Source organism: Mastomys coucha, unplaced genomic scaffold, assembly GCF_008632895.1.
Source record: "Mastomys coucha isolate ucsf_1 unplaced genomic scaffold, UCSF_Mcou_1 pScaffold8, whole genome shotgun sequence".
Lineage (NCBI taxonomy): Eukaryota > Metazoa > Chordata > Mammalia > Rodentia > Muridae > Mastomys > Mastomys coucha.
Genome location: NW_022196914.1, coordinates 44,333,791 through 44,352,570, shown reverse-complemented (window position 1 = coordinate 44,352,570; position 18,780 = coordinate 44,333,791). Strand labels below are relative to the sequence as shown.

Sequence of the window (18,780 nt, the reverse complement as noted above, 5' to 3'; positions counted from 1 at the left end):
TTGGAGAATTTAGTGTTTCACTAAGTCGAAACCTATTTGTGAATATTCAATTTCTGTGAAGCAGGCTAAAAGGGGTAAACAAATGACATTGTTTCTCCCTAATGACATTGACGATGGTTTCTATGCTGTGAGTGATGTATAGAAGATTTTAGGATTAACAATTCAGGATGCCTAAATTCACACATGGAGTTTTGTCTTGAAATCTTGTTTTTCATACGAGAATAAAGACTAATTACCCTGTGTCCACGTGACACCTTCCTCAACACCAGTAGTGGTTAGCCTAAGTCTGTCCCAAAACTGACAATAGTTCTCCACCTGACTTCCGACAGGTACAGAGAAAGTAAAGGAGGGTGGGGCCAGGTCATTCCATGGGACTCAGCCAAACACCTCTTATTAGTTCACATGTGATTCTTAGCTCTTTATGCCAATGCCCATATCAGAGCCACCAAACCCCAAGAAATACAAGTACCCACATATTAGAATGTGAGATCATATGACATGTAAAATTATGAATAAATTAAACTGTTGGAATTAATTGTTCTTTACTCTGCTCTTCTTTCCCCTTCCCTCTTCTCCCTTCTCCTCCCCTCCCCTCTTCTTACCTTACGTTTCCTCTCCTCTCATCAGCTGTCTTGTTTTGTAGCCCACACTGACCTTGAACTTGATCCTTTTTCCTCACCTCTGAATAGCACACATGTGCTACTGTGCCCAGCTTTTATGACTCACCTTAAATATGTGTGCTATGCTCATCAAAAACATTATAAAAAATCTATTTATGATAGGCATGCATAAATCAACATTTAAGTATAGAATAGCAGGATTCCTTTTACTTTAAAATGTAAAGACAATGTAAGAACTGTCTGGTTTAATTCTATAGTGATAATTTAGCAATTAATTTATATGCTGTAATAGCAGTGCCAATGAGTTCCAACTGTAAGCTATTTCCTTCTTAAAATGTGCAGAACTGTTTTAAAACATAATTTATGCTCCAAAAGTTTTCTATGGAATGGTATTAACTTTTCAATATAAGGACTTCTGACACCTGAAGTGTACTTCACAAAATTTCCTGTAGAAGAAATGCAAAGCTAACTTTTCTAAATATGTCTTTTATCAACAATCATTTATATAATCATTTCTTTATACAGTTTTGAATCTATATTTTTAGGTCATCTGACTTTTAAACTTTGATTAAGAAAGTTTGAGTTCCTTGAGATTTAGGTTGTTATAATTGTTTTAATAACTTAAAATTACCATTCATGTAATATTTGATACTTTAATTCTGAAAGATATTTAATACCACAAAATCTCAACAAAATATAAATATTGTCCAGTAACTATTGGCATATGAATAGTCATGCAGTATATATACATAAAAAGTAATAAAATTTAAAAAATTTAAAAAACACTGCTATATATTTAAGTTTATTAACTTAGGGATGTATGCACTGTCCATTAAGAATTCATATAAGAGCAGAAACATTATTTTCACTGAAGACAACATAAACCTAAAATTTTCATTGAGAATAAATGAGGATAAAGAAACCTATTGAACAAGAATTTCACTCAGGAAAAATTACTTATTGTATTTAAAATGTGAATATATGTAAAACAGAATACCCCAATGTTCTTTGGAAGGTGTTTGTCAATATAAAGCATGGGATTGTATTTGATAGTTTAACTACTTTGGGATTAACATAATAATGTTGTCTATTAGATTAAGTAGTTGCTATTTATGACCATCTCTTTATTATTCTGTCAGAGAATAATTTAAACAAAGCTATGAAGTTATGACTTAGTGGAATAGTAGGCTCAACTCTAGTATGTGAGTAGATTTGTACTTAATTATGTAGGAAATAATCATAATTGGAAAATTGATAATTTTATCAAAACCATCCTTGGTTTACTTGAAACACTCTCATAAAAATCTGCTCTTAAATTTAACCACTAAAGACATTTTTGAACTTCTAAGATTTTATTTTTAATAAAAAGTAAAGATTTGGTCAAGAATGTCTGAAAGCAAGCTTTTGGTCTAGTATAAAAGTTTCTTGGAGATCTTAGGGCTGGGACAAAGAAAGTAGGGCAATGCATGTACTCTCAGTTACTCTTTAAAACCTGCGAAAGTGACTGCAGTGGCATGTTCTGACACATTCTTTTCATAAACCAAACCCTGTTAGTGACAGCGGAACAGATTGTGTGCATCTGCTGGGAACGAGCCAGATGACAGTGGAAAAACGCACATGGATACCTTGGCACAGCAAATAAAAAATGGAGAAAAAAAAAGAGCTGGAAGAGAAAGTGCTCAACTTTAATTGAAACATTCTTTCCAGCATGATGAACATCGTCCAACCACTTCTTGTAGCCTGTCAATTTTACATGTAAGAATGTGTTTTAAAAGGATCCTTTGTAAGTCAGTGCTGTTGTGTCCTCTCTTAGTACTGAATGTTGACTCTGGCAGTGGATTATTTATTAAACTTATGTCAAAGGCAGTAAGCACAAATGCTGACAAAGACACCTAGTGGTTTGGTACAAGCTCACTAAGCTTCAAAAGAAAAATTCTTTCAGGTTCAAATGAAAATTTAACTATCTGAGTTAAGTTTTCAAATTGTGTATTATTCTGCCAAGTGCCAAGGATGCCTCAATTCAAACTCTGTTAATGTGACTATTGTAAGTGGTGCTTGCGTTCAATAATGCTGTAATATTTCATTTTATGCTGATCACCCGCAGTATTGTTCAAACAGTTGGCTCAATAGCAGAAGAGAGGTCTATACATACAAACAAATGTGTTGCTGTAAATCATATCTGGAAGTTCTCTTGGATGCTCTGATTACAATGAAAATTTATTCTATACAGTATACAATGCAAATTTTAAACTGGAGACAAAGTTGTTTAATAGATTAGGAGTCTGACTGAAGCAGCTGCAGTCAAAAAAAAAAAAAATCCTGGTGATTAACAGCCATTTTCCAGTAATCATAACCCTGGAAAGGGCTACTGAGTAGGGGGAGGGGGTTGCAGATGGGAATAATTCTCTAAGCCCATATGCCTTAGAGGGCTCCATCATCTTCATGCAGACTTATTATTATTATTATTATTTTTAAATTAAAGCTTTTAGAAGCGCCCTTGATTGCAGTGTTGGGAGCTGTCCATGCTGTTTTACCACAGGGAAGTCCACTCGGCAAGTATGCCTTGCGCTGAGCACTCTTTTATCCGGGCATTAAAACAAGGTTAGAAAAGAAAGCTGAAATGCAAGGTGCACATCAGTGGCTCATTTTTCAAAAGCAGGAGAACTATTTCAAGCAGACATAACTCCCCAGGTTGTATACCTTGGAAAGCTTTGTCAACATTTCCTACTATCAAAATATGATTTTTTTTTCGAGAAATTAAGTGGATACAAAAACAACCAAAAGTAGGAAACTAGTTTCTTGCACCAGAAATAGTCCAGGTTTTATTAAATTTTCCTGACTGTGTCTTTAATAGGTCAAATGCTAAAATCATGAGTAAAATTCTGCACTTCCTATGTTTTATATTTCTTCTCACATGAATGAAAATACCTAAATGGAGTCTATTTGTTCACTGCCCAAGGAAGGTAAACTATAGTTAGAGTGCATAATTACTCACCCAACTAAGGGTAGTAAAAATTTACTTATTTTTTTTCAACTTTTCAAAGAAAAGTACATTTTATCTTTATGATTAAACATCTCAATCTCTTATTTAGCAGGTTCCATATGATGGCTATTATAGGTAAGCATGCTTGCGCATCAACATAAGATGACTACAATATCACTCATTCTTCACAAGTAATTCTATTACCACATACAACCAAATTGTGAAATAAAAAAAACAAACAAGACGAGCTGATAGACCCCCTCAAAGGGCAGTACTTATTGAAACAAATGAAAGACTTCAAAAAATTTCGAGCCTGTTGTCACAAAGTCCTTCCAATTCTGTGCATCTGTCTCTTTTCCTGAACTCAAATCCCAATGAAACTATTATTGTTAAACAATAATCAATTTAAAGTCAAAACTTAGAGTAAATTGCTTTTAAAAGTCAAGGATGCAATTTTTATTTCTGTGGTCCCATTTCTAATTTTGAAAGTATCATCTGACCTATGAAGACTTCGCTTTTCTTGGAGAAAGACATATTGTATTTAGTAATCATTAAAATTGACTTAACAGCATCAAGACATGAGATTTGACCTGATGGTGACCCAATTTTAATGGTCTAAATATATTAAAGAAAAAATTATTTATCCAAGCATTGAGAAGTGATCATCATTAGTCAAAAATAAAATTATTAAAATCGAGTGGCATTGCAGCAATTTAATAGTTACTAGACATTCACTAGATGCTGGCATAATGCTTTTCTATGTACTTAACCTTCAGAAAGACTTGAAGAGGTGGCTAGTATCGGCCCTGCTCCCTGCCCATTTTACAGATGCTGGTCTGAGATTTTCTGGAGGTTAGATAACCTGTTTTTGACCACAGGTCAATAAACTGCTGGTTAGATTTTGAACCCAGTTGAACCTGTTTCCCCCATGATCATGCTCTACATTTTATAGGCCCACAATGTATATAATAACATGAACATGTATGACCAAGACACAGCAAATGAATGTGACAATAGGTTCTTTAAACTCTTTGTGTTTGCTGAAATGATTTTCTCTTTCTTTTAGATTCCATTCTCACTCTCTCATGCTTTGTGTCTCTCATTTATTCTGCTATTTTCATCTCCACTCACCACTTTATACATACATGTATGCTCACATGTAAATGCACACACACATACAACATACACGCACGCATGCACACATGCATGCACACACTTCACAGAGTCGGACAGAAGCCATAACATTGTTCAGGTTATTCCATAAATGTACCATCTTCTGAGAGTTCATGAGGCTGTTCTTGTTGATGGGACTGTGCTATCCGCTGAATTCAAAGTCACAGCAGCTCCTTACAAAGACATCATCTGTAGTCCTTACGCTTTCAAGATGAGTGCTAGGAGCTCTATTGTGACATGATAGTATACTATGTTGAACCACACGGATCTCTCAAGTGTAAGCAAATAACATGTGAAACAATTCTACAGTCACCCAAGTATAGACAAAGAAAATTAGAAGTGCATGCTTTCACAACACCAAATCATTTATATGTATATATACCAATACATCAATCAATCTCTATCTATCTATCTATCTATCTATCTATCTATCTATCTATCTATCTATCTATCTATAAGAAGGAAGGTCACATAGGAGTCCAAAATAAATATATTTAAAAAGGGAGAAGGATGAAGTCAAGAATCCTTAGGACTGTTTCTTTTGAGTTATTAAATGAAAGAAGAGAGAGATGGCTCACAGGGTGCTCACTCTCATTCCATCCAGACTGAGCAACATTGTCAGTCTAGACAAATAAGCCATAAGGAGCTAGTGCTGGGGACCAAGAAACTCAAGTGGGCCCTTGGAAGTCTATTCAAGTCACTGTGGACATTGCTTTTAGTTTGTGTAAAGGGAGAAAAGTGCAAATGTGCAAGGAAAATGTAGGCAACAGTATTTCCTTAACCACTAACATATACCAACTTTAAGTAGCTTTCAATAAATCCAATAATTGAAGTCATGCACATTCTCTTTTTTAAACTACTAGTTTTGCTGCTTTCACTTAGGAAAGGTAATTCAGATGGAATTAGGACTGGTTTCTTATAATATTTTGACTTATTAACAGTTAACAAAGCAGGGAAAAAAGGGCTACATCACTGACCACAGAAACTTTTACTAAGAGACTAACAACCCAATAAGTCTCCTCTCAGATAGATGAAAGTCAGACACCTTGAAGAAGTTATTAGTTAATAAAGTTTCAAATGTCTAAAATGCTTGATGAGGCAAACTACCTATTAGGTGCAACTCCAAGAGATTCAGGCTTTAAAATGAAGAGTAATTTGTATAGTATTTAAGTATCAAGATAGTGTATTTTCTATTTAAAATTCCCACACTTGAAACGTGACAGTGGATGGAACAATGTTTATCAGAGGTGTGATTTAGACTCTCTTACCATTTTGCACTATCCCAAGAAAACAAATCTCATTCTAGATTTTAAATTCAAGCAAAGTCAAAGGTTCACACAATATTTAATGGGATGTCTAAATTTTACTCCTGTCTATATTTACAACATATACATCAAAGTTCGATATTTTCTCTCTTGCTAGATAACTCTATCCCACAGAAATTCTCATAACATTCCTTTTATATTTTCTAAAGAGATATGTTATATTACTGTTTCAATACTTTGTTACAAAAATGTACATACTGGTATTGACAGATAGTTGCCCTTGACATTTAAATAAAATTAAAAATAATCCATTTTATCTATTTAAAGAAACATAAAGTTATATTTACTTGTTGCGGTGTTTAGTAAATGTTATTTAGGTGATTAATAATTGGTCTAGTTTGTTACTAAGACTTACACTCTGTTAGAACATTGTGAAAGCAATAATTTAGTTTAAAAATAAAGGTGGAACAAATATTTATTATGTAGTAACACTTTCTCCTGAAGGGTCCCATTTAATATATTTCCAAAGGTGAAGGCTAGTTTTAGAAAGGTGTGCTGGCAATAATCAGACCCCACCTCTCACAAATGAGTGCTCACTGCTCTGGCAGCCAGAAATTATTTTTAATAGGATTTAAAGAAAAAAAGCCCATTGGTGAAGGTTCAAAGTATAACTAGCAATTACAAGCTACTTTTAAACATTTGTTACTTTACATGCCAAAGAGAAGTAGATGTTTCAGATCACAATTCCATGTGCAAGGATAAAAATGCAGATGTTTAGAAATCAACTTACTTAATGTGGTATTAATCGAGTCACTCATACATGTTTTCTCTTTGTACTCTGTAATTTGACCTAATAATTATTAAAAATGTGAATGTTTATCAATAAAAAAATCAAGGTAGAATCATATGTTGTGATGCAGCAGCTATTTCCTGTGATAGGCAGGGAAAAAAAACCCACCTTTGATGTTAATTTGCATCACAAAATGATCTAGCCTATCTGCAATATAATGCATAAGTTTCAGTGAAAAGAAACCATTATATTTTTTCTTTGTGCGACAACAAAAAGCACCATAGATATCTGCTCAGGCCTTCACGTCCTATGTAGGTAGGGGGTGGGGAGGTAGTCAGTCCCATTTAATAACTCACACCTATTGTTTGATCCATTTTAAACCTCTATATAGGAAGAAAAAGGAAACATACTGAATCCAGTTTGCTGTTCGTGCCTCAGTGATTTTAAGAGGCAGACTTTCAGGTTGAAGGAGGGAAGCACAGAGCCTGCCTTTCCTTTCCTAAAGCCTCTGCTCAGGAAGGAGGCCCTCTGCTGCTCAGCCTATGCTCAAGAAGGACACTGCTGAGGGCTGAAATTACTCTGAGAAGGGGAGGGGAGTTTATGATGCGATGCTCTGAGCTGTCTGGTTGGCAGCCAGCAAGTTTTCATTTTGTAGCCCGCTGCCAGTACCTGCCCTGCACACACAAGAATAAAACTCAGCTCTACCCCAGGAACTATGTGCATGTTCAATTTCTTTATCTTGAGTTTTGTAACTATCTTTTTTTTTTTTAAAGAGTTAGTTGAAACGACAGTAACTGGATGCTTCCTTTTTAAATTCCCCAAACTACCTTCCCACAAAACCATTTAAGTCGAATTGTACATTTACAGACTCACCTACATGAAAGATATAACTTAAAACATCTGGTTAGACACATATGTTTTGTTCTGATATAAAAAGTGTGACAATTTGAAAAAAATACAGGGCCATTATATTCTTAAAATACGTGTTCTTCTGTGTGTGTGTTCATTCAGTGAAGAGATCGTTGACTGCAATTAGGTAGTAGGTCCCATAAAGCCTTCCTTGTGTGGCCATGATTTCTAAAAATAAAATGGTCCAGTGAATATTTCAACTAAATAACCACATCTTCAAAATTACTATAAAGAGATTCCAAACCTTCAAGTTCCATTAAAAACATCAGCTTTCCAGAATGGCTTGTTATACACCTTATGCAGGGTCAACAATTAACTAGAATCTAAGAAATGAAAGTCAACTTTATTTTCCCATACTAGGCAAATTTCCTTATATTTATATTGACAAATCTACAGCCTAATTTCATAGAAACTGAGCATATTTAAGCCAAAGATGCCAATATTTGGGATTTGAGGGATGGTTGTGTTCTCTTGCTATCATTTTAGCTTGCTGAAAAGATTACAGATATATTTTTTAAAAAAACATACAGTTTTTGGCTGTTTTTCTTTTAATCAGTTATGTCTTCTAACAAAGAACCATATTAACACTTTTAAAATTCAACAGGCTAGAAACGCACAGTATCTGTAAACAACGTATGCACACAGCGCCGTATGTATCTTATCTATGACAAGGTGCAGGAAGAAAACCAAGAGACTCTCAGGATGCAATTTGGAGAATTCAAGTTCCCACTAAGGACTGGTTCAAAGCTTGTTTCCTCCAGTCACTCACGTAAGTTGAAGGGATTTTATTTAAATCATCACTTGAAGCCTTGCACACCCATCCAATAAGCAGGCTGAACACCATTGCTTCATTCATTTCAAATTTTCTGCATTAAGAATTAATAAAGTCTCTCAAAAGTATCCCTTATTAAAGAATATTGATTCCTGCAAAATTTCTTTGTAACAAGTGTACTGCCTTAATCTCTTGTCATGGCACTGATTTCCTGTACAACGTCCTCAGAAATTTTTTTCATGTGCACTCTGAATTTTGTTTATACAGATGAAATTTTAAAAATCAAGCAAGTAACAGAGATTGGAGTTCTGCAATAGAAATGTATAGCAGATACATTGTAGTGAAAGCAAATGTCATTTGTTTTGCCAATGAGACTAAACCATGGGTATATAACAGGTAACATAAACTCCTTTCTTAGCACGAATATGCCTTCTCTTTGTACAATGAGAACAAGAAAGTACAAAATAACGTCATGTCAGATTGTCCCTTCGATATGCTTACACTTTACTATAGTATTCTTTGTCACAGACATTATTATTTTTTAACAGACAAGGAAGTAAGATAGTAGTGCTACCTGCATAGCCTCACAATGGAGGCAGAAAATGTATGTATATAACACCTTTGACACAATGGAAAGTTGTCAAAAATTATCTCAATGTACTTAATAGTTGTGAGCACAAATACTAAAAATGTTGATCTCTTTGTTTCTTTGCTCTGTTTTGTTTTATGGTCCATGTTTAGCACTGAGTATTAAGCGGCAGACAGGAGCTGTTTTTCAGGAGAAAAAAAAATCTTTCTGGTTTTCTTTGCTCACTAACTAGAACAGATCATTACAAATCATTCTGTTTCTCATGGGCCAGTCTCTTACATACTACAGATTTGCTTCAACTCTCCAGGGGAAGAAATGCGGCTCCTGTGGGAAAGGCCCACCCCTTCCTAGATGTTTGCTTCCTTAAACGAAGGGAACACACCCCTTACATTCTTTGAAATTTGTCCAACAAGCAAAGAATTGTAATGGCACTGTATCACTGACTAACTTAGGACAAAATAATCAATAGGAAAATTTTGCTAATATTCTGTGGACTTTTTAATCAGGGTTCTCTGTCATTCCCCCCTCCCCCTGTGTCTCTCCCTCTGTGTCTCTGTCTCTCTGTCTCTCTCTTTGTGTCCCTCCCTCTGTCTCTGTCTCTCTCTGCTTCTCTCTGTCCCTGTCTCTCTCTCCCTCCCTCCTCCTACCCTCTTCGGCCTCCCCCAACCCATGTAAGTGTAACAACTAATTAAGTTCAGGTCTAGCATATGCACTTGGATCCTCAGAACACTGTATTAGTGAAAGTCAAGAATGTGATATGCACAGGCCCAGAGATGTTACAAGCTTTTGAACTTGAATTTAGAACTATTAGGGTACTGTCCCCTTTCATAACTGTACTAGAGGAAAAAAAAACATAAATTTAAATGGCAATTGTCTTAGGTAGAACCAGAGTTGCAAGAAGTCACAGATATGCTAGCACGTCACTTGTTGTTGCTATGAACCTAAGGACATAAACCTTACAGAAAAATTGATGTCCACTAGTGTCTACCTCGTAATAGTGCCCTGTGAGTCCTGAGAAATTATGTTCTAGTAAACCTCTTTTCACTACATAGAGACATTTTCTCCCTAATCAAGTTTTTCTTTTGCTATATTATGAGTAACAAATATACTTATCTTTCCTCTTATTTTTTTAACCTTTGAAATGCAATATTCACATAGAAATGTGCATGTGTGAAGACATGGAGTTAACAAAAGTTGTTATCTCTTGAGGGGGTTTTCTTAAATGAAATGATGGGCTCTTTTAACCATCTTGTTATCGGCCATTCGATGATGATCTCTATCTAATTTCCAGGTCTACAAAATGGAAGATCTTCTATTTTTCATTCTCAATAATAGTGAAATATAGGGAAGGATTACATGAATTTCAACTGAAGGTGTAAACTTATTACACTTAGCAGAATATTGTTAAAGTCAAAGTAAACCTATATATCATAAATCCACAGATGTAACATCTCATTCACTAAAGTATTCTATCTTATTATAGTAACGCACAGAAAATTAAACACATAAATATTAATTTTATGTATCACAGAAGATGTAGGCAATGAAAGTGCAATGTTTACATTTATGGATGACTCATTAGTGCTTTATTGTGGGAGACACTAGGAGGCATCAGTAGGGTAAAAAAGGACTTCAATTTTAAAAGAAGCAAGAAATTACTGCGGTGTTGGATGTTTAGGAAGTTTGAGTTTTAAAAATGCTACAGGTAAAACAAAACTATTCTCTAACAAAGTATCCATGTATTATATTTTTATAAAGAATGGTGTTTATGTAAGATTCATAAAATAAACATATGTATATCATTTACCAATAACACCCATCATGATATGTTTTGAATGTATTGAGTCATAACTATGCAGCTACTCATCTTGATGAATATACCTGGTAACAGAACAACATACAGGATATTGCCAATAATGTATTTTCTGCTCAATTTTTCAATACCATGAAGGTATATTAATTTTGGCAAATCTACTCTGCATTCTACACAGCACTTCTAAAAATACCTAATTCCTTTAAGCTTTATGGTAACCACTTCACACAAACAAATTGATAGCTGTTCAAAGAGAGTTGATGGAACTTAAAATTTAAGCAATGAAAAGGCACTACTGAACGCCTATTATTTGAAAACTGAGTTTTCCACTGTTTGAGTGGCTTTTTATAATGACGAAGCAACAGGGTCGTGGCATACTTATCTAGCAATCATTTTGAATCAGAGTGTCTTGCCGTTCCTAAGCAATCAGCCTTTATCTTTGCCCTATCAGAATAACATGTGAACTGTGTAATCTGCCTTTTGTAAGGTATAGAGCGCTGTTGCTTAGGTTTTGTGACTTGCCTCTGTAATCTGGTTTGATTTCTTAAAGGTGACAAATCCCAGTGAAGAGTCAAGCTTTACTGAATGCAGGAACAACCATGAGTCCGTAAATTAAGGCACACTGCTGAGGGTGGTATCCCAGTCAGCTCTTCCTCTTGTGTTACACTCACTAAGCATCGTAGATAAAACCTTCCATTTGGTCCAAACCATCACTACATATGTGTAAAAGGAATATGCATGCTTTTTAAGTTTAGATATTCATTTGGGAGGCATTATTCTAAAAGCTGTTATTTTAAAAAGTTAAAAATTAATCAGCAGTCCATCTTCAGTCCATGCTGTGAGGTTGTGACCTTTAACTACACACTAAATTTCTCCATGTTGCTTTGAATCATGTCCTGAAATCCTTGATTCTCTGTTTAGTATCTATTTTTTTATATAACACAGTTATTACTGTAAAGATATTTCCCCATTTTGTCCCTTTCTGAGATTTCATAGGCTCAAATGTGTTGCACAAAGAATTGGGAAATAAAACCCACAAAATATACTACAATAATTAGGAGAAAGTTTTAAAAGATAATGCTTACATTTGCCAAAGTGTTATTTAGCATAGTTCTCTATTAAAGACATTTAAATACAATGAATAATTTATTAGAAAGACATAATTATATGCCATTCAACTTAGTCACTGAGTAAGGTAAAGGCCAGAGCAAAACTAAAAAATATTTGAACACTATAGAATATACTGTTTTTTTCAGGATTCAATTTTCAGGAATCATTAAATAGTTACTTTTTTATCAGAATGAGTAAATCTCCTAAAATTCTACAAAATTAACCTGTTTATAAAGCAAAAAATAAGGCACGTTACAGTAACTCTTTGTTCCTGAAGTTTCCAGTGGTTATTCAGTATCTCTTCTTGGGAACGTTAATGCCCATGATTACATACTTTAAAAATATTGCTAACTTCGAAAGGGTGGAAAGTTGCTTATTATGATATAGTCATTTGTTATTTCCACCAATATCAAAAGCATTAATATTAAATTAATAGCATACCTTATTATTACCCTTCAATGTATTCACATGCACAGCAACTAAGATGTAAATAGCGTGATGAATGAATGAAGTAAAATACTGCTTCTAATAAGGAGAGTGAGAACTATAGAACACATTCTCAAACTGTGTGAACCATAGTAATAAGAACAGCATTTTTTAAAAATTAAAGTTCAGCACAACTTGAAGTAAAGATAACTGCCAACTACTGGCCCTTTACCCTGCCTAGGGTACCAAATTTAATACATATATACATATGTATTTATATATGTATATATGTGTGTGTGTGTGTTAAGTATGCTTCAAAGAATGCTTTTAGAATAAAGATCAGAACCCGATACAGGATTATCCCGATTATATCCAATAAATGTATTATTCTTTAGATGGTACAAAACCTCATTGATTTAAGGAATTTTTTCCCACTTGAGGTGGGACGAAGGGACAACTCATTTTACCTACCATGTACTTGCTTTAGGACTACTTTTAAACTCAATAATTAATAACATGCTTATACTAGATGATAATAATGTGGCTTATTGCCTGTATTTTTGTAACTGAATCAATAGCTACACAAACATGCCATTTGTGCCATACTTATATATATTGAACTACTTTTAAGACTAGCCAAACTGACATTATTTTTTAAAATTAAAGGAGATATTTTATCTATAAATTGAAAATTGCTGATCTACTTAAAGCTAAAATTGGTACAGCTGCAAGGTTAAGTGTGGCTCACAGGTGGTCACATTTCATGTACTAACAAGACTCTAGGGGAGGGGGGATTATTATGCCCCACACAAACATTTTTACTCTGCAACACAATTCCATTGCAAGGTGCCTGTGGAGGGAGCCGGCTCACTCTTCTGGAAAGGCATGGAAAGGTGACTGGAGTTTTCTTTACAGCACTTAGAGAACACATAGAGTCACTAAGCATTTCATAAGGCAGTTACCGTTAGAGTTACTATCACATTAACAATAGTAAAATGCACTTTGTGTCAAAGCAATTCTCCACCGAGGACCAGTTAAAGAATTGGCAAAGAGCCTGATTCTACATACACTGTTAGCGTTTACATATCGAGTATTTTATAGCAAAGACATCCATTTCAAAAATGTGAGGGAAAAGGTTCATAACTATAGCATCTAGAACAGTACAAAATGGCTCAGATATAACACTTTCCTTAAGAAATGGTAGCCTTGCTCTGGAAAGGAAGTCACATTAGCATTGCACTCAAACACTTGCATAATACACAATAATACAATAAGCAATGTGCCCCGTCTCTATAGACTTCCTTTATGGCCAACTTTGTCACTTAGTTTAGTAACTTTCATCCAAAGTCCAAACAGAAGGCGGGCTAAGTGACTTAGTCTTGTTTGTTTTTAAATAGCTTAATATTTCCCTTGATCTAAACAACAGTGCACATGCTGAAATACAAACTGTGCAATGCACAGACTACCATGGCCAGGGCAACTGCTTCTGGTCCCCACCAATTAAACTCTCTCAAGCCTGCTCTTTGGTGAGGGAAGAGGATGCACAAAAGGTGGCCTCTGGCAGACAGCCCTGCTGTAGCTTAAAGTCATCCCAAGGACTAGTGGCTCAGAATCTAAACCCAGGGCAAATTAGTCTTTGGGGCAACTCATAGGAACATCTTTCCACAGTTGAACTAACAGCTAAATTTTAAGACAGCTACTTCAAGGTCACAGAACAATCTGGGAAATACTAAAATCCACTAGTATCCACGTTCTTCACCCTATCAAATATGCTAATGACGCGAACTAACTTCTTGAAACTTTAAACAAACTGATGTGACAGGAACAGTCAGATGTGACTTCAATAGCAGATGGCAAACGGATACTACTATCTAAAAAGTTACTTTCAGACACACACGAGGAAATCGTAGAATCTAAAGAAAAGAATGCACAACAAGCCTTAACTTAAGCCTTCCAGAAAGGAGTTGGATAGACCCAGTGCCTGGAAGAGATTGGTGCAGATTTCAGAGACAATACACAAGCTATATCTATTCTTTTGGAGAAATGTCAGAGGTACTTACATGAAGGAAGACCCGACCAGATTAGTCCTTGGAATATTTTCCTTTCTTAAAAGAGAGGAAGAGAAAGAAAAAAATAACAATAATCTTTACTTCGTCCAGCCTTGAAGTGCTTCTCCACCTGATTCAAAGCTGCAGGCACGGCGACCCACACAGAACCTTCAAAGTCAATCCAATAGCAGCCAGAAGATGTCTGGGTGTACGCGTGTGCTCAAGTGTCTGTGACTGCGAGGCGAGCGAGCAGAGAGCTGGAGACGAAGTGTGCGTGTGTGCGCGCGCGAGAGGGGGGCAAGGGGGAGGCGCGCGCGGGATTGCGCATTCGCGCGCGCACCGAAGCCGCTGGAAGAGGAGGAGGAGAAAGAGGAGGAGGAGGAAGGTGGAGGAAGCGAAGGAGGAGGTGGAAGAGGAGGAGAAAGTGGCTCTCTGGCCGGTGGGATTAAAAGTAACCAGACTCGTCCAGAAAACTGCGTCCTGGAAGGAAGTGACAGGAGACGAATGGGAAAAGGAGAGCAGCTCACAGCCTTAGATAGGTCGTGTAAAGAAGCGGGGGGTGGGGGGAATGTAAGGATACTGGGAGGGGACGCGGGGGCGGCAAGCAAGACGGAGCACACGGGGCTGGGGTTCTAAGTAGCATGTACGCGCCTGTGCTCCCCCCGCCCCCCAATTCATTTTATTCTTGCCTTTGCTTGGCGCTGCTTTTTCCTTTCCGTTTCTCTATCCCAACCAGCCTAAACCGTTGCCTCTCCTCGCGAGCTGGGGAAATCATCAGTTTCACTCTTGCAAAAGGGGGGCGGGACTAGAACCTCGCAGCATTTTAATAAAACAAACATACTGCAGCTCCCTCCTCACCCCTCCAGTCTCAACTAGATTGATAAATTACTCCACTACACTACTTTAATTATGTATATGGTATGCAGAATAAATCACTGAACATCAGTACCTCAATCAAGCACTTTTAAATGATAATTGCATCTTGGTGAATCAATCTTTCCATTCCTGACATTTTGCTAATTTTAGTTTTACGGTGGGGTAATGGCACATGCCATACGCAAACCTAATGACAATTCTTTATTGCATGAAAGGGAAGACAACACGGGGAGCGGCAGCTCCCTGCCTCTCTCCCCGCCGCTACAGAGGACGCTGGGCTGCTGCGCGCTCGCTCCCCCGGGAGGCTGCAAGCCAGCTAACAGGAAAGTCCTTCTGAAGTCGAGATCTTCCCTCTGTCCAATAAGAGCGCGACCCTAAGAGCGGCTCTAGTGACTCCCCCTAACCCCCTCCCTTGGATTCGCAGTAGCCACTTCATCCTTGCTCCGGTCCGCGCGCGCCTCCGTTACTCACGCGTAAAAGCCACGATCCAGGATGTCTGCAAGCCTCGATCCCAACGTGCGCTTCCTGCCCGCCCAGAATGTACAAAGCTTTTGGCCTTGAGAGTCAGGAGGGCTAGGCTAGAAAGTGAGCCGAAAGGATCCTCCGATGTTAGTAATAAAATAATTACAAGTTTTTGAAATCTCGACTTTATCCCGGGGCCATTAACTTTCGAATCAATCTGGACAAATTGACCAAGAGGACAGCTTCCTCGGAGAATCCCCCCCTTTCCCTCCAGTGTCTCCTCCACACCTTACTGGATTTTATCCAGGTCATTAACAAGTAAACCAAAAACAACTTCCCAAATGCATTAGGCTCCCCTGACCGATAGCGGGTGACTTCACTTATGCTGAAGAGTTTCAGCTGCACAGGAAGCAGGAGCAGAGACTGATAAGAATACTTAGGCTAAGGTTTAAACTTGTCGAATACTTTTCCATAGTAAAAATATAGGTTAACAAAGAATTGATACTTAGAAAAAAAGGGTACTGGATATTGGGACCACAACTAAAAAGCTAAAGATTAACTCTATCAACTAGTATACAAGTCAACCCTATTCCTCCCCAAAATAGTGAAAGATTGCATGGTAGGAGTACTGTAGAGTGTGTAAAACATGAAAAATTAATTTTTAATATTATGACTAGAGGAAGAGAAGGTTCACAGAGTATCATAATAGAGAAGATACAAGAGTAGACAATAGTAGCCCAATAAAATATCTACCTTATTAAAAATATTTCCTCACACACAAAAATAAACTCCTTTCAAAAGTATATGTTTAACACAATAACTGGCTGCATTTCTCAGTTCTTCAATAGGCCTGCAGAGGACTATTTTAATGCAGTAGGGCAATGTGCTTCAAAAAAAAGCCTCCTGTCTCCTTGTGCTGTTTGAAGTTAGTAGCTTCTCTCAGAGCAATGGACTCAACATGCAAGCACCCTCCAAAGGCTTTACTTGAAAGCAAAAAGTTGATTTTACAGGCAAGTTAAACTACATCGGAACAATCTTCAACCCTCTGGCTCCTTACCATTGAGACTATTAATTAGTACTTCGATTTTATTACAGGAAAGCATGACAAGCTGTCACAAAGCACTTGCTTTGTGACATAGTGGGTTTTTTGTTTGTTCTGCTTTTGAAAATTGGTATCTATGCTATATTGTGTTTGCCTCTCCTTCAATAGCAAGTGTGACTACCATGAGTTTATATAAACAGAATGGCATGTTTAGAGGTACAAGCTCTGAGCTTAGACATGCTGCATGCTAAGGCATATCTAGATATGGTGATATAAATGAAAATTTAGATTATTTTTAAGGTTTATAAAAATGCTCACAGAGAAAACTATAAGGACCAAGGGAACTTATTGCCATAGTGCTTTAAATTAATATAATGAACTATAATGGCCTGTCTTACATGACATAGTAGATATAGCCAATACATGAATTCAATCATGCTCTTCTTGTTAATTATAGAGGGTTTTTCTACTTACCACAGTACACATCAGTTTTTTTATTTATTTTCCTTCAAAAGGAAACTTTTACTTTACCCCCCTCAGGTGTCAAAGAATTATTTAGTAATAAACATTGTAGCAAATCCATATTTATCAACAATAGTATAAACATTTAAAAGTATGTTCAGTCCAGGTGAGGATGATTTGAAACTTTGGGTATGAAATGTATTACAGATGACCTTTGAAAAGATAAGATTTTCCCCTTTGTATATTTAGCTTCTTAAGGATGTGTGAGTTAAGTTAATATTAGTGTTCGTTCCCTTCACATAAACCTTGTAGCTGAAGTGGAAGATAAATAAATAAATAAATAAATAAATAAATAATTTAGTACTAATCCATAAGGTTGTTATCCAGAGTATGTTTTGTATCTGCCTTTAAATAATGCCAGACTCATATTGTCTGTTTACTTCAATTTACCTAAACTGGTAATTCTTGCTACCTAATGGTACTTATTTTCTTGTGTAGGAAATATTTTGGTCTAGGTGTTGAGAGACTTAGAATTCTCTATCCAGTTTGGGATTTGAGGTTGTAGATGTGACTCTGTGGCAGAGCACTAACTTCTTTTACTTATGGTTTGACAGCTAACATTGAAAAGGCCAAAAGTGTCTTCCTGATAAGTTCTTTCTAGGCCTCGGTTTCCTCGTTTGCATGAGCTCTCCAGTTTAGTTCTTGGCTTGAAAGTAATCATAATTATTACATCCTTTATATCAGTGGGGAGGGGAGCTAAGAATTTAATAACAGGAAACCTTCCTATAAGAGGATGAAGTGATGGCTACAATTGATCTGCCATTAAACTACCTCTCTCCTTCCCTCCCCCTCTCTCTAATCACAAATATTCCTTTCATTAATTATTATAAGTGCTTAATTTTAAATATAAATAAACTTTAGATATCCCCTCCAAGGATTTATTTCACAATGCATTTATACACCTGAAGTTATGGAGAGCATGGTGACTGATTGCTTCAGCTCAAAGCTAATATTCCCATTTCTGTTTTGAGCCATCATTACTTCAGCTTTCTTTCTTCTGCCTTCCTACATTAAAGCAGCAGTCTACGAAAGCCCTATGTGCTGGGTCTGCCTGCTTTTAAGCCTGGCCCACGCTGGGTGTAGCTCTTGAAGTGAGCTTTAAAAAATTATTTTAAAGTGAGCTGGGGCGGTTGCCACAGCAACCTACCCTGAGATGAAGAAAGGATATATAGATTAATCTACCCCTCAAGATTATTCAAGTGTATAGTATTTGTTCTTCAGCCAGAATACTTTCAACATAAATATAATTGAACATGAAAATTTAGAAAAAAAAATCTGAGAAACATGTTAAGATTCAAATTCCACAATGTAAAAGATATTTTAACCTCTTTGTAGTTTGTCCTATGATGATGTACATGGCCACCTAGGAAACAGCTTAAT

The 18,780-nt window shown here is 36.4% G+C and overlaps 1 protein-coding gene and 1 long non-coding RNA gene across 17 annotated transcripts in view; one reads left to right on the top strand and one right to left on the bottom strand.

Annotated features, from left to right (window-relative positions):
• Nucleotides 1-18,780, bottom strand: part of Mef2c (myocyte enhancer factor 2C) — a 163,965-nt gene that overhangs the window by 128,719 nt on the left and 16,466 nt on the right. For 3 of the 16 annotated variants that reach the window (XM_031359836.1, XM_031359835.1, XM_031359834.1), the window contains exon 1: nt 14,511-14,743. The exons of 4 other annotated variants lie outside the window; for them this stretch is intronic. The gene's annotated coding sequence lies outside the window, so the exon portion shown is untranslated. Of the gene's footprint in view, nt 1-14,510; nt 14,793-15,845; nt 15,929-18,780 lie in introns of those variants that run through there. 9 more of the 16 variants (XM_031359839.1, XM_031359838.1, XM_031359829.1 and 6 more) reach the window with 8 other exon arrangements.
• On the top strand, nt 14,940-16,014 carry LOC116083121. The gene is made up of 2 exons (XR_004115596.1): nt 14,940-15,037; nt 15,590-16,014. It is a non-coding gene; the product is annotated as an uncharacterized LOC116083121 (long non-coding RNA).